General features: G+C 46.7%; 1 protein-coding gene and 1 long non-coding RNA gene across 8 annotated transcripts in view; one reads left to right on the forward strand and one right to left on the reverse strand.

The window, feature by feature from the left end:
* The window catches only part of SATB1 (SATB homeobox 1), a 100,131-nt gene extending 93,242 nt beyond the window's left edge, over window positions 1-6,889 (reverse strand). The window contains exon 1 of one of the 3 annotated variants that reach the window (XM_024988567.2): window positions 6,751-6,889. The gene's annotated coding sequence lies outside the window, so the exon portion shown is untranslated. Of the gene's footprint in view, window positions 1-726; window positions 871-6,092; window positions 6,196-6,750 lie in introns of those variants that run through there. The other 2 variants (XM_024988547.2, NM_001102040.2) reach the window with 2 other exon arrangements.
* A 380-nt stretch (window positions 6,890-7,269) lies between these two features.
* Window positions 7,270-15,412, forward strand: part of LOC101908237 (uncharacterized) — a 47,317-nt gene continuing 39,174 nt past the window's right edge. For 2 of the 5 annotated variants that reach the window (XR_233496.5, XR_009495786.1), the window contains exon 1: window positions 9,644-14,866. This is a non-coding gene — a long non-coding RNA (uncharacterized lncRNA). The other 3 variants (XR_009495789.1, XR_009495788.1, XR_009495787.1) reach the window with 3 other exon arrangements.

The raw sequence follows: 15,412 nt of genomic DNA on the forward strand, positions 1-15,412 counted from the left end.
TAAGCATTTGAATTGAGTGCTTTATTTACTGATAAAATATTTTTATCAGTGAACAAGGAAAGAAAGGTTTGCTATATCAAGAATCATTACATAGCCCTGCTGTTAATCCCCAATGATTTCCATTGTCTGGTTCACTGGATCAGGAAAACTCAATTGCATTCAACATCAAACAGCTAATTATGGAGACACCATATTCAGGACTATCTCTATTTCAAAAGATATCTGCATATACTAGGTTGTATTTTATTTATAATAATTATTACAATAAAATATTTATAACAGACAACCTCTTTTACCTTCAAGTCCTTAACACTGTAAACGTTAAAAGGCCAAATTATCGTTTGCAGGCTCTTAACGGCATATCAGAAACCATTGAGTAAGACTAGAAAAGAACCTCTAGCAATCCACCCTACTCTGCCCAGCTTCCTGGAAAACTGCATCTAGAGAGTTGCCCCTCTCACAGATTACTGAGTACCTTTTCTTTAAATATCTCAAGAAAGGAAGATGTAGTAATTTCTCCTGGGAGCTCTCCACCACCTCTCACCACCCAGAGTAGCACGCACGCTGCAGAATTTCTGCTGCTCTCTGGTTCCAAATCACCTCTCACCAAGAAATAGCAACATCCAGACATGGAGACCTCCCCTGGACACTCAGTCCCGGTCTCTCCCGGGGGCTGGAGCCCCTGAGTCCCCACATGGAACTAATAGGAACTTTTCTGGCACTTACCCTCCAAATACCAGAGGCTGCTCTCAGAATCTAGCCCTCCAGGAGAGCTCTCAAGAAGGAGTCTTTGACGAGGTGACAATGACGAAGTTGTCTCTGGCACAGCTAGCAAGGCAGAAGCATCCCCAAATGAGGTGGATACCAGTTGCCTGCAAAGCAGCTGGACCATTACTGCAGTTCTGAGGGTACGTCACAAATCAGGTCATAGCTCTGGGTAGAGTCCACCCACTTCACCGGGTACAACGCCCTCCATTTCCTGCACACCTGGGAGAAGAGGTCGGCGGGAGGTGCGGGGGGCAGGGGTGGGGGGTGTTGCAGCAGGTCCACAGCACCCTAACAGAGGCAGGGCCAGGTGCAGCCTGCCATCTGCTCCTTCTGCAAGCATCTCAGCTTCATTTGGGGGACCTGCACCCCTGAGGTGCAGCAAAAATTCATGTCACGATAAGCGGGCTCTCAAATGAGTGATTAGTGCAATAAAATACTGCACAGTTAAAGGTTTTATCCAGAAAGACCGTTTCTCCACTGGAAAACTGAACCAACTCTTAATGTTTGATTACAAGACACTTCACTACCAAATATCAAATAACTGGACTGAATAAATGTCAGCCAAATCTAGGCACATAAATGCTGGGATACTGGTTAACTGATTTTCATGTCTCATAACTAAGCTGGGATTGCCACATAAACCAAATTACATCCTTGAAAGTCCATTGAAAGAGGTGATGAGAATTTCTATTTACGAACCTTCAGACAGCAACAACTGTGGAAGAGATACAGAATAACTTCAAAGCATAAAAATAGGCCAATATGCTGGAGAAACGCTAAGCTACTAAATCTCACCCTGAATATATATACACACAATCTGTATCTATTTACTCTGAAATGAAATATCTGATCTTAAAAAAGACTTTAAAAAATAAACAGCAAAAGGTACCATTGGCATAAGTTCAAAAGTACTAAATAATGTGTGTTAATGTGTTGATCACACTCTATGAAGACATCAAGTTGAAATAGACTTACCATTGAGAATAGCACTTAGGAACGATATATAAATTACCATAGAAGACACTTTTTCTTTGGGAGGGAAGGAGAAGAACCTTGTGTAACAGATTTGATTTATATGCTGCATTAAGACCACATTCTGCTCTGATGTCAATGGAGTATGTGATTAGAGGCTGACAACTGGGTGGACAGGCTGAGTGTTAGAGCTACTTACAGAATGTCCTAGATAACAAGCATTTTCTCAAATTAATTACAAGTTTTGGAGCTCAACTTTAACTGTATTTTGATGTTTCCAGGGGTCTCCAAAGAGAATGGGCTTCCAATTTAAAAGAAAAGATCCCTGAATTTAGTATTGTAAAAAAGTTGAAATCCAAGGTTGGCTGCTTAAACAAAAAGATGAAGGAGGCAAGAATATTTTCAGAGCAAAGTTAACTGTACCAATCCATCCATCCATCAGTGTGTCTCACTTTATATTCATATTTGCAGATCTCCATTAAAAACTGAAGCATTCCATCTAAGGCTTGGGAGAGAAGACATTTTATCAAAGCTATTATCTAAGTAATCAAATAGTTGAAGTTATCTCTTTGGAACTTTGTAGAGAGTTTAATTTAGCAAACATACACTTGAATGTGTTTGAACATATTTGTCCTGAGGTTGCTCTAAGATGACTATTTTAAGTGGCATGCGGATTCTTTTGGGATTTGGATGTAACAGTTGAGGTATGTAAAGTAAACATGTATAATATCTGTTTCAACTGATTCTTGCAGGACAGAAATGAGAAGATGAAATAACTCTTTTTTTTTTTAAAGTTTAGCCACTGGGAAATGATAAGAAAACTCTTCTCGACCCCTACCCCCAACCAGGAAGAGTCTAAAGCCCAGGATTAGAGTACAGGTAGATATTAAAGTGGAGACAGGGCCATTATTTAGTGGTGACAGGAATATAAATACGTGCACTAACCTATAAACTGGTATTTACTTCAGGAAGGTAAGTAATATTTTTCCTCTGATTGCTGAGCTGTCAGTTTAATGCAGCGTAAATAAACAGTAGGTGCCTGCTAGCTCGAAGTAGGAAGTGTTCATTCCACACGAGGAACAGATTACTGAAGCCTGATGCTCATCGTGCTGAAACATAACTTTCATTTTACCAGAAAATACACCCTACATGGAGGCTTTTCCGTGCCTGATCTATTAATTAACTTAACTCTGTTCTGTCAAAATGTAAACCAATTTGTTAAAAGCATCCCAGAGTTTTGGAGTTTGCAAACCAAATCAACTGGAAAAGCAAGAGGGATGACGGTTCTGTAATCTGATCACAAATGCTAAAAATGACTACTTAATAAGCAGAAACTACACCAAACCAAAAAAAGACAAAGAGCATATTTAAATAGAGAATTTAATCATCACGGTTACCGAATTTACTCAAAATCCTCCTCCTTTGATAATTAAAAGCAACTGGCACCTTTTATACTTTGCAACCTTGTGCTACTGAGGTCTGTTCACTATGGATGCTTATTCTGCTCTCTGAAATATCTAATGGCAAACCATTCATAAAAATCCAATCACATGCCTTAATTCTAATCAAAATACTACTGAACTCCCTTGAGAGAAGTGGCAAGTTTGGAGAGCAAGGGATGATGCCCACCCAAACAGCACTCATGTCAAATGCGCTTTTCTTCTCCTTCTCCATACACCACAAAGCTCTGTCAGCATGGAGCAACTCCTGTTCTGTACAAGCACCAAGCAAAATATTTCCTGGCATCATTTACAGTGGGAACTCACCTTATCTAAAAAGCATAAAAGGCAATTTGGGGAGGTTTCTATTTAAAACCTGAGCAAACTCTGATCATTAATCAGTGGACTGTAAAGGAATAAGAGAGGGTTGAAAAAATAATATTTTGACTAGATCTGCACTTGACTACAACAGGCTCAGGCAGAGTCAGTCACATGCATTTACATACTCCATCAGTCTCAAGCATGAAAATGATACAAGAGTCATCCGAGACAACACGTCTTAGAAGAAGAGGTGTTTGTGTGAAGGGCATGTCTGTGTATGGCCCTTTTGGAAATTTCCAGAGCGGATGAAAAACCACCAGAGTGCTGTACAGAGTTCCTGCTGTATATCCATGTTGTGTTTAGCTTAACAGTGTTTGTAACCAAAAGGTTTTAACAATAATGAGGAACAGGTGCTTGTCACCTGACCTTTTAGGCCTAATTTAGGATCCTCAACCTATCACACGAACAAAAATCACTGAAGATCTCCCCCAGATATTTCCCTTTTTGCTAATTTAATGCAGACTTGCTGAACCATCACTCAGCACATCATCTTATTCAATCGCAGGTTCCTATAGCTGGCAGCAGACTTCTGTGCAGAAATAAACCAACATTCATTTTGTTGCTGTTCTCATTTAAGATGCTGTGAGACAAAAGAACTACTTTTGTAGATTATCAACCAAAGAATATATTAATTTATTACAACAACTGAACAAAAGGCATTCCTTTGGAATACTTTTACATACAAAGAACTATTATTTATTACATATTTCAGCTTGTGGGAAAATGAAGAATGCATTGATTCTGGAAATAACTATTCAGACTTTTGGAAGTTCTTTAAGTCTGCTTTCTCTGCTGATCTTTCCCCTGCTTCTCCCCCTTGTCCCCCTCTGCCCCCTGCCCCCTCCCCCCACACATTTTAAGGCACTAGTACTTCAGGAGGGAAATCCCTATCTGTTCTTTTCTCATCCATCATGTGTATTCATTATTCAGAAAGGAATACAAAATTGAGCAGGGATTTTTATTTCTCCTGTATAATCTTGTTACAATGTAGCCATGCTCAAATTTAACAATGCTTTGTATTTTATAGCTACTGTTTACATATTATGTATTACATACGACTGAACAACTCTACATTTAAAATATTGTTTCCATTAGGAAAAATATAAAGTAATAAGTGTCAAATGGAGATGAAGAATAAACATGCCTGGTATATTTATAAAATGCATAGTCATTTAAAATGTACGCAAATAGGATACATATTTCGCTACTGTTACATTTTATATACCATTCACATCGTTTAAAGTGTATTTAATAATGTGCCTAACCAAGTTAATTACAGTATTTATGTCTGCTGATTGTGTTAAACACTTGGAGAGGTAGTGAAAGATACAGCCAGTTACTTCTGCTAACTAAAGTTGAAATTATGCACTTATTATAACCTTTTCTAACAATGTGAGAAAAACAGAGTAAATATATTAAATTTGTTTCACAACAGATGCTTAGGTTGTTAATATTTAAGATGCCTATTCATGCTATTCCTGTCTGCACATTTGTCAAAAATGTAAGCCTGAATGCTAATGTTTGCCAGCAGACTGGAGCAGTCAGTATATGAACGTACTCCTGTTCTACTAAAATAATATGCAAAAGAAATAAAGGACTGCTGCTAAATCATAGCAGAGTACCACACAGATTAAAGATTTTTAGAGCAAACACCTCAACCTTGGCTGTCTCATCTTTTTCTTTTTTTCCCAAGCTACGTTTGACTGCAGAATAAATCTTAATTCCCGACATCTCAGAAAAATTCACTTTAGATTGGGTGTAAATTTCAATAAAATTTCAGCGGCATGAATGACTGTCGGCAGCACAAACACTGGATTTCGGGACCTGCTTGGGACAAATCCTGACCCCAGCAGTCGCGTGTTCCTCGGTCCTAACCCCTTCTCTGTCCTCTTGGGAAAGTAAGGTCCCCTGGCCTCCCAGGAGGGAACCCCAGCCAGTAGGGGCAGAAAGGTTCTCTCCTGAGACTAGGACTTGTTTCGTCTTTCGCTTTTCTCGGTCTCCTTACAACCATGTGGAGTCCAAGACTCCCAGCGTTTGCCTGAAAATCCGGAATGCTGCGGAGAAAGTTCGCCAGGGTCCAAGTTGCCAACCAGGGCGCTCTGAGAGGCGATCATGAGGTTGACACTTAGAAGTGAAAGGTGCTACGCTCTAGTGGCGATCCGGGCCGAAACGTCTAGCAAGAGCCCCGAGACCCTCTCCGTGGCTTCTGGGGGCGCCCGGGCGTCCAGCCCAGTGGGTCTCCCGGGTCCCGGCACGCGCCTGTCACTGCCCGGAGCAGCCGCCGGCCAGCCCTGCCCTCTCCCCGAGGTTGTGCAAACCCGCGCCCCGCCAGCCCCGGAGCCTGGGCGGCGGAGCGCCCCGCGAAGGCCGCGGCGCCCGGGCCGCGGCCGCGGGGGGTGACTCGGCGCGGACCGCAGGCCGCCCCGGCGCGGTCCCGGCCCTCGGAGGGGGAGGGGGGGCGTCGCGCCCTGCGGCCCTCAGCCCGACCCCCAACCCCGCCCGCGTTCGCCCCGGGAGCCGGTCAGGACCCACCTGCCTACCGCCGGCGAGGGCTCGACACGCCGGGCGCCGCCGCTTTCCAACTCCCGGCTCCAAGTTGAGCGCCCCGGCGCCGAGCGGCTCCGGGCTGGAGAAGTTGCCGCAAACTTCCCGCGCCCCCCTCGCCGCCCCCGGCGGGCGCGCGGGCCGGGACGGATGCTGAGCCTGATGCACGCGGCCGGCCGACGGGACCTTCCCGCTCCGCGCCGGGCGCCGCGCGGCCAAGCCGGCTCCGGGGCGCACACAGCGGGTCCCCGCGAGCTCCCGGCGCGCTTCCCGAGTCCCCTTTTCTCTTGCCAAAGAGGGTCCCACGGCGGGCCCGGAGGCGTTCGTTCAGCCGTAGTCTGTCGGGGCAGGTGTGTGCGCGCGTCCACACCCCGAGGGAGGGCGAGTGAGCCCCCTGCGGCCCCGGCCTGGGCGCCCCCTCCCCTCCCCGGCCCCCGGCCGTCCCTCCGGATCCCGCCGCGCGCGGGAGGAGGGCCTCGGGGACCCCTGTGGCCGGGCGACCCCCACGAGGCGCCCCGCGCGCGGGTCCCGCGGTGAAGTTTGGATCGCTTCCGAGCAAAGCAGAGACCGAGGGAAAAGAGCACGAACAGGGCCAAAAAAAAAAGAGAGAGAAAGGAGCGAGGGCGGGGAGGGAAGCGGCACTCACTCAGGCTGGGGCGCCGGGGGCGGCGGGGGGCGCGCCGGCGTCGGGCTCCAGAGGCGGCGGGCTCGGCCTCCAGTGCCGCCGCCGCCCGGGCTGCGGCCGCCGCGGAAGTTAATTGCAACTTGACTGCAAGTTGTCTTCTTTTCCCATCCGGAGTGGGCGTTTAAAGGGGAGAGCGAGGCGCGGAGCGAGCGCGCGAGCGCGCGGGGCCGGGGGAAGGAAGGGGGAGGGGGTGCGGCCGGGGGGAGGGGGCGGGGGCGGCGGCGCCCGCGGTCTGGAGGCACCGGGGCGCCCCCCGCGGGAGCCCGCAGCCGCCCGGGCGCGCATCCAGCCGCAGCCCCGGGCCGGGCACGCTGCGCCCGGGGCTCGGCGGACCCGCGCGCCGCCGCCGCCGCCGCCCCGGCTCCCGCCCGGTTCTCCCCCTGGCGGCGGAGCCTCGGCGGCCGCCCGCCCGCAGGGCGCGCCGGAGCCCTAGCCGCCGCCGCCGCCGCCGCGCGCCGCTCCCGGCTCCCTCCCCGCGCGCCGGCCGGGCCCGGGGCGCAGCGGGCGGCCAGGGGCGCGCGCCGAGACGGGCGCCGGAGCCGCGACCACCCTGGCGCGAGGGTAAGTGTGGGCGCGCGGGGGGCGCGGCGCGGCCCTGGGCGCCGCCAGCCCGGCCCCTCGCCTCTCCCGGGCCCCCCGCGCGCGCACCCCGCCTCCTGCAGCCGGCGGCTTCCTCCCGCGGTTCGCTGTTTGGCTGGGCTTTTGGGGGGTACGGGGGGGGCTCCGGGGGTGACTGTGGCTGAGTGCCAGCGGAGGAGGAAGTCAGGGCAGAGGACCCCCGCGCCGCGCCCCCACCCAGGCCGGCCGGTGGGCGGAGGCTCGCCCCCCGCCCGGGGCGCAGGACCGGCTCTCCCCTCCGCGGCGCTCGGTGGAGACGATCCCGCCTAGAGGGCCTCCTTGCCCGCCAGGCGGCTCCGCTCCCCTCCCCGCGCCCCACCCTCGGCCCGCAGCGCCCCATCCGGGAGCGCGGCGCCCCCTCCGCGGAGCACGTGGCGGGCGAGTCGGGGTCCTCCTGCAGACCCCCTCCCCCGCCGCCACTCCTCGTTCATTGAATGTCCTCCCGGGGCAGCGCTCCTGCTTTTCACCCCATTGGCCAAAGACGCCTAAACTGAGGGCCACTCGCTCCACAGAGCAGGGAGCACAAAGGGCAAGTCAGGAGGCTGAAATGACTGGGGACTCGGGGAGCGGGGCGAGGGGACCTTTCCAGAGGGGACTGAGACGCCACAGGCCTCGGGGGGCTGGGTGACCGAGGACCCCGGGCTGAGGAGAAACGGGAACTCGGTTTGTCCTCTTTTCCTAAGGGAGCTCACAGGTCTTTTGTGTCGTTTTGTCTTTGGGAAATTCGCAAGGAGTATGACCACAGAAAATGACTCCTGTTTACTCAAAGTTAAGGAAATTGGGGAAACGAGGTGTTTTTCTGTGTGTGTGTGTGTGTGTGTGTGTGTGTGTGTGTGTGTGTAGTTAAGTTTGTGGCTTGAACTGTCAAACGTCAGTTTGTAACAGTAAGGACCGCAGAGGCGCCCCGGTGTATTTTTTAGAAGCTGCACTTTCTTGAGTTCCGTTCACTTACGGCTGGCTCTCTCATGAAGCCCCCGTAAATAACTGTGCTTCGAGGGAAGCTCCGGGAGCAGGAGGCAGAAGGCTCAGATCTCCGTCCCGCCAGTACAGAGCACTGTTTGCAGGGAAGTTCCTGGAAAGTGGCTGTGGGCTGAGAACTCAGCTTTTCCTCAAAGCTCTGTGAGGTCCTCTTCTGTCAGATGTCTATGAATAAGGCACCCTGGGAAAATCCTGATGTCCTTGCCGGCTTGCTTTATCTTTTACACGGTGGTTGAATCTACTTTCAAGTCCTGGTAACAGCACATCGACTGTGCTGTATTTCTGTGTGGTTTTTCTAAATAAAAGGAGGGCAGCGCTTGTCTTCACCCTGGCTTCTGATATGCCCATTCTTTTCTATTAATGGGTATTGAATTCACTGGAATTGATCCGTCTTTTTCAGTTGATTGTCATTTTATGCAGAGTCGGCAATCGCAAAGACGGAAGAATGTAGAAAGTTCATGAATTAGTGTTCTTTTAGAGAACTGGCACCTTGCTTTTTAAGACACAGGTGCCCACCTCAGCTCCTGGTTCTAAAGCAAAGCAAAAAGGTGTAAATGATCCCAGTGGGCAAAACAAAATCAAACACAAGTGTTTCTTCCTGGACCACTTTTCTGCCTCCACAGGATCCAAAAGACACCAAATCCTTCTGCCTTCATTTACCAAAATGCTGAATAGCCTAACTAGTACCAATATCTCCATCTGGGGATGACATCAGGTTTGGAATGGAAAGAATAAATTCTCAGTCTTTAATTGCTGCTTATTAGCAATTTCTTATAGCAGGCAGCTGATTCTCCAATTCTGAAAGCCTGAAATGAAGCTTAGCAGAAATGGAAATATTGAAAAAAAAGGTTGTTTCTTCTCCCTTACATACTTTTACATTACTCATCTACTACCCCAAGTCATTCACCACACCCTCAGAATTTAAGGTGGTAAACCAAGGGAATGTTTTGCTCCAACTTTTTGAATTTGTTTTTCCCCTTGCAAATAGTCTTATACAGAGAACTCATAGGCACTATTACAACATAGAATTGTGTAACAATGGGTACAGTACATGAAATAACATATCTTGTAAACTCTTATGTAAACCTTTCCCCCTGGCACATAGTAGGAATACATTAAACACTTACCCAATTAAGGAGTTAATGAAATATTGTAATTGGCCACAAATTCGATAGTACAGGGCTAAGGGTTTTTGTTTTTTTTTTTTTTCAGAAGGAAGACTCATTTTGCCTGAAAATTATTAGGGTAATATATTTGTGCTCCTTGGTTTCTTTTGTTTTGTTTTGTTTTTGTTTTTTAAACAAGTCCAAACCTAATTTAAATGGTTGAAAGACAAGTATATCTGAAACATATCAATCAGTTAATAATAATAGCTAGTGTCAAATGCTGACTATTTTCCTAGGAGGACAGACAATAAACTATTGTGTCCTAAATAGCGTGAGAAAGATGCAAAGGAAGAATAAGAGTATTGGCCTGCAAGGGACTTATTTGCTGGGAAAATTACATTAAATTCAGACAACTCAGTGGGTCAGTAAATGGCTTGAGGCAAAGGAATACTTTAAATAAATAGATTTTTTTTTCTTTTTTAGACCAGAGGAAATAGACATCCTGAAGTTCCAGGTTGGCAGGTATTTTTAGAGTTAATTCGTTGAGTCAAAACTTTCAGGGCCATCCAAACAAACATCTTGAGTGAAAAGAAGCTTGCCCCTTACCTCCAAAGAGATGAGGATTTTGTCTATAGAACACTTAACCCAGGGTAGAATTTAGTGTACACTGTATGAATGAACAATAACCTAAGTAGTTCATTCCATCTTTGTATACTTTGTACATCTAACTGCAGAGAATCAGTCTTCCTAAAATGTCCAGCTGTCAGTCTTAGTTCTGCCACTTGCTGCAAACCAGAGCCATCTGTTGTATCAGTCAGGATAGGCTGTGTTAGCTGGAGTGACAAACAGTCCCAAGAATTAGTAACCATGATGGCACAAGTTGTCTTGGTGTGTGATGTGTCTGCTGCAGGTTGACTGGTCTCTTCCGTGTCCTAGGCCGACAATGTTGCTCTGGGAGAATGAAGATCACCCTGGAGAGTCTCATGCTGGTATTTAAATGCTGCGGCCACAAGGCACACCTCTTCTGGGCTCACGACTCACTGTCCAGGACTAGCGACGTGGCTGCATGGAATCATCTCAAGACCAGATAGGGCAGTCTGTCTTGCTGTCTGTGCTCCATAGTGGAGAGCTGTGCTGCACAGCTCTAAGGACTGCTTTACTCATGGCGGCTCGTGTCCACATGCCCATTCCAGATAAATGATTTCTTCCTGCCACTCGGGGGCCCAGATGTTCCGCTCCTCAGGGCAGGCGCTCCCAGAGAGACCACTAGCTAATAAGAGACACGCTCTGGGTCCTTTCACCATCAGCTCTCTGAATGCAGCATGATCATTCGCCCCTCCACACCGAGACGTGGTGCCCTATTGATTTTAAGTCTCTTTTACTTAAAATGCACTTACTTCTGTTGTTTATATTTCATTGTCTCAAGGCTTGTTTTCCCTGAAAGGCTGAGATGAACAGGAACTTTTAAGAGCTGCTATCTGGAGATGTCATGATCATTATCAAACTTTGAAATTTGGTTTCAAGTCATGACTTCCCTTATTTTAAATGTCATAGTCTTGTGACACAGATAAAGCGTTCTCCTGGAAGTATCCATTCATGCATCCGTTCATCCAGCTTTTTGTGCATTCGGTGAACACTGTGTGCCTACCAGGTGCCGGGCACCATATGAAGAGTTGGGGATATAGAGGTGGGTGGTGGTTGTTTAGTCGCTAAGTCGTGTCTGACTGTTTTGCAACCTCATGGGCTGTAGCCCGCCAGGCTTCTCTGTCCATGGGATTTCCCAGGCAAGAATACTGGAATGGGTTGCCATTTCCTTCTCCAGGGCATCTTCCTGACCCAGGGATCAAACCAGCGCCTCCTGCACTGGCAGGTAGATTCTTTACCCCTGAGTCACCTGGGAAGCCCTATGGAGTGGATAGAGTCCTCCTTTGCAAGAAATATATTTTCCAACTGGACAAATAGAATTTTGAATTTTGATTTCTATTAGAATTGCAGTAGTAATAGAGCCACCTAGTGCTGTGGGAACACTAGGATAGAGGCAAATAACTCTCTGGTGGGATTGAGGAATGTTCCACGGAGACATTGGACTAAGATCTTGAGGATAAATGAGATTCCTTTAGGCAGGAAAGGAAGCTGGAGGGAGGGTTGTTGAAGCAGAGAGTCCATCATGAATCAGGGGCCTGAGGATGACAAAGCTTGTCATTTAGTGAACTACAGAGAATTCACTGTGGCTGGAACGGGGTCTTTACAAAGGATGAAACCAAAGAGCTTCAAGCTGTGAAGATCCTCGGAGACATACTCTGCATAGACATTATCCCGTCCCTCAAGGGATTTCAAACTCTTACATCTCCCTTGGTCCAAGCATGAATGTAAATGAACAAAGCAGGTGGAGCTGAAGCCATTAGGGACTGTGGCAAGCAGGAGAAGAGGTTCTTTGTCTAAATGTAGTGGTCAGTTTGGCCAGTGGTGCCGGATGTAAGACCTTCCAACTTTTAAAGAGAAGCTGCTGATTCAGATTTATATGAAAAATTAAAACATTACATGTTGAGGACTTATCCACATTTTAAAGAACACACATAGAGGGAAAACATGTCTATGGGTCAAAACCAGCTTAAGGATCCCCAGTTGCATGTCTCTTGCTGCAGGAGCCAGGGAGTCATTAAAGCGTATAAAGATAGGATAATACCGTCAGGTCCCTCTAGAAGGATCCCTCAGGAGGCAGAGTGGACAGGAAAATCTTGGAGCCAGGAGAGTCTAGCCGATACTTCATAACCATTTGAGTGATGATGCAAAGCCCTTGATAAGGACACAACCTTCCGAGTATATAGGGTACACGCGTGCTCAGTTACTAAGTCACGTCAGACTGTGACTCCATGGACTGCAGCCCGCCAGGCTCCCCTGTCCTTGAGATTCTCCAGGCAAGAATACCAGAGTGGGTTGCCATTTCCTCCTCCAGGGGACCTTCCCAACCCAGGGACTGAACTGGTGTCTCCTGCATCTCCTGCATTGGCAGGCAGATTTTTAACCACTGCAGCACCTGGGAAGGCCATGCATGGGGGAGACCCAATAAATATTTACAAAACTAATGAACGAAAGAGAAGAAATGTTCAGAGGAGGGACACACGTTTTGAGTCCTCCTTATGTTATGCCCTTCCTTTGCTAGACTGTTTGTTTTTCAAGACCACAATGATGGTTTATTTTAATGACTTAAAAAAATTTCTTGGCATATCGTTGTTTTCAGCATCGTGTTGGTTTTCGGCGTACAGCATAGTAATTCAGTTACACGTATGCATATATTCATTCTTCTTCAGATTCACTTCCCGTATTGGTTATTATGGAATATTGAGTAGAGTTCCCTGTGCTGTACAATAGGCCCTTGTTGTTGTCTGTTTTATATATAGTAGTGTGTGTGTTAATCCCAAGCTCCTAACTTATTCCTCCTTGCTGCATCCATTTCCCTTTTGATAACTGTAAGTTTATTTTCAAAATTTGTGTGTCTATGTCTGTTTGGAAACATGTTCATTTATATCATTTTTTTAAAACTTCACATATGAGTGATATCATACTTGTCTTTCTCTGCCTGACTTAGTTTTCTCTGACAGATGGATGGATAAAGAAGATGTGGTATGTGTAAGCAGTGGAATATTACTCAGCCATGAAGAAGAATGGAGTAATGCCCTTGCAGCAATGTGGATGCACCATGATCTTTTCTTGATTGGATACAATTTTTCTGTATCACTCTCTGATAAATATTACTGTTTGTTTGTTTTTTAATGCACAAATCATTCAGTGCAGGACACAAAGATCAGCAGCTGTCAGAATATCTACTCCCTAGGACTGAGCTTTCTGATCTGTCCACCTTCTTAAGGAATGCCAGCTGAACAGATGGATCTTATTCCAGGCCCTACAACTGGACTCTCGGGCTCCGTGAAACTGTAGAGACCCATTTGGATAGCTTATGTATGTTTCTAGTGAAAGCCAAGCTCCTTATTACTATCCCCCAGAGTATATTATAACTCAGTCTGTCCTACCCATATGCCTAAGACTGTCTCAATGTTGTTAATTTTTCAGTTAAAAAAGCGTGAGTCCACTGAACTCTTCTTTCTCACAGCTTCTCTCCTGCTTTGAAACCATACTTGTCTGCCGTTCCACAGTCAGCAGTCTGAAAGAACTCCCCACACTCTCCCATAAACTCCTATAAAATCTTAGAATCACTGGGTATTTTTTCATAAGGTGTGGCGGTTTCTTGTAGGTTCTGTCCCCCTGGGCACATCCAGATTCTCCAAGCCACTCGGTTCACTGGACAATGAAATCTTTAAATTCTCAACAACTCGCTCTACAAATTGTCATTTTTTAGCTCAGCTTTCCTGAGGTTTAATCTCTATAGGATAAAACACACCTATTTTATATATTCTGTGAGTTTCGAAGACAGTGGAGCAGCATGAACAAACTATACTATTTTCAGCAAACTTCAGAATAAATCAATGGGCAGAACAGAAAGTGAAGAGGAGCTAAACAGCCTCTTGATGAACATGAAAGAGGAGAGTGAAAAGCTGTCTTAAAACTCAACATTCAAACACTAAGATTATGGCATCTGGTCCCATCATACCATGGCAAATAGATGGGGAAACAATGGAAACAGTGACAGACTATATTTTCTTGGGCTCCAAAATCACTGCAGATGGTGACTGCAGCCATGAAATGAAAAGATGTTTGCTCCTTGGAAGAAAAGCTATGACCAACCTAGACAGCGTATTAAAAAACAGAGACATTACTTGGCCAACAAAGGTCCATCTAGTCAAGGCTGTGGTTTTTCCAGAAGTCATGTATGGATGTGAGAGCTGGACTATAAAGAAAGCTGAGCACCGAAGAATTGATGCTTTTGAATTGTGGTGTTGGAGAAGACTCTTGATAGTCCCTTGGACTGCAGGACATCCAACCAGTCCATCCTAAAGGAGATCAGTCCTAAATATGCTTTGGAAGAACTGATGTTGAAGCTGGAATTCCAATACTTTGGCCACCTGATGTGAAGAACTGACTCATTGGAAAAGACTCTGATGCTGGGAAAGATTGAGGGCAGGAGGAGAAGAGGACAACAGAGGATGAGATGGTTGGATGGCATCACTGACTAGATGTTCATGAGTTCAAGCTCTGGGAGTTGGTGATGGATAGGGAAGCCTGGCGTGCTGCAGCCCATGGGGTCACAAAGAGTCAGACACAACTGAGCGACTGAACTGAACTGAGCCTTGGGTGTCTGACTACCTAGATTCTAATCCTGGTTCAACTACCTGTATGACCTAGAGCAAGTCTCCTAATATTCTGCCTCAACTTTCTTATCCTTGTGATGGAAATAATCATTTTAACCACCTCCTCTGGTAAGTATATGCCCAGTGTTTCAACACAGTTGGTACTCAATAAAGGCTCACAATTGCTTCTTTTGTTAATGTTTTCATTATGAATAATTCTAGTAGAAAAGAAATCCTGGGGTTTAAAGAAAAATAAAAATGAATTGACTGGAATGTAAGTGGGGTAGGAGCAAGTCCCTCCTGGGTGACTTGCTGGTGTGCCAGGGGTAAACAAAGCCCCGGAATAATGATGGCCACTGCTTCTGGAATATTTATTTTTTTACTTAAATATTTTGGAAGAAATTCTTTTTCTGTTACATACCCTGGAACTGAATACAACGTTTTGCATGCATTTTTAAGGAAAAGAAGTGTCTTTGAGACTTGGACAGGGAGGGGTGGGACCTGCGTGGGGACTGCCTTTGTTTCTTTCTGCTGCTCTGTATCCTCCATTGCTTTGATGGAAACATTTGCAAATTTCAGACCGTCCACCTAGTAGCATTTACCTCAAGGTGGTTAGAATACCTATTTTTATATGCCGTGAATGCTGCCCAAATGCAGAATCTTTGCCATTAGTCA

The sequence above is a fragment of the Bos taurus genome, chromosome 1 (assembly GCF_002263795.3).
Source record: "Bos taurus isolate L1 Dominette 01449 registration number 42190680 breed Hereford chromosome 1, ARS-UCD2.0, whole genome shotgun sequence".
NCBI lineage: Eukaryota > Metazoa > Chordata > Mammalia > Artiodactyla > Bovidae > Bos > Bos taurus.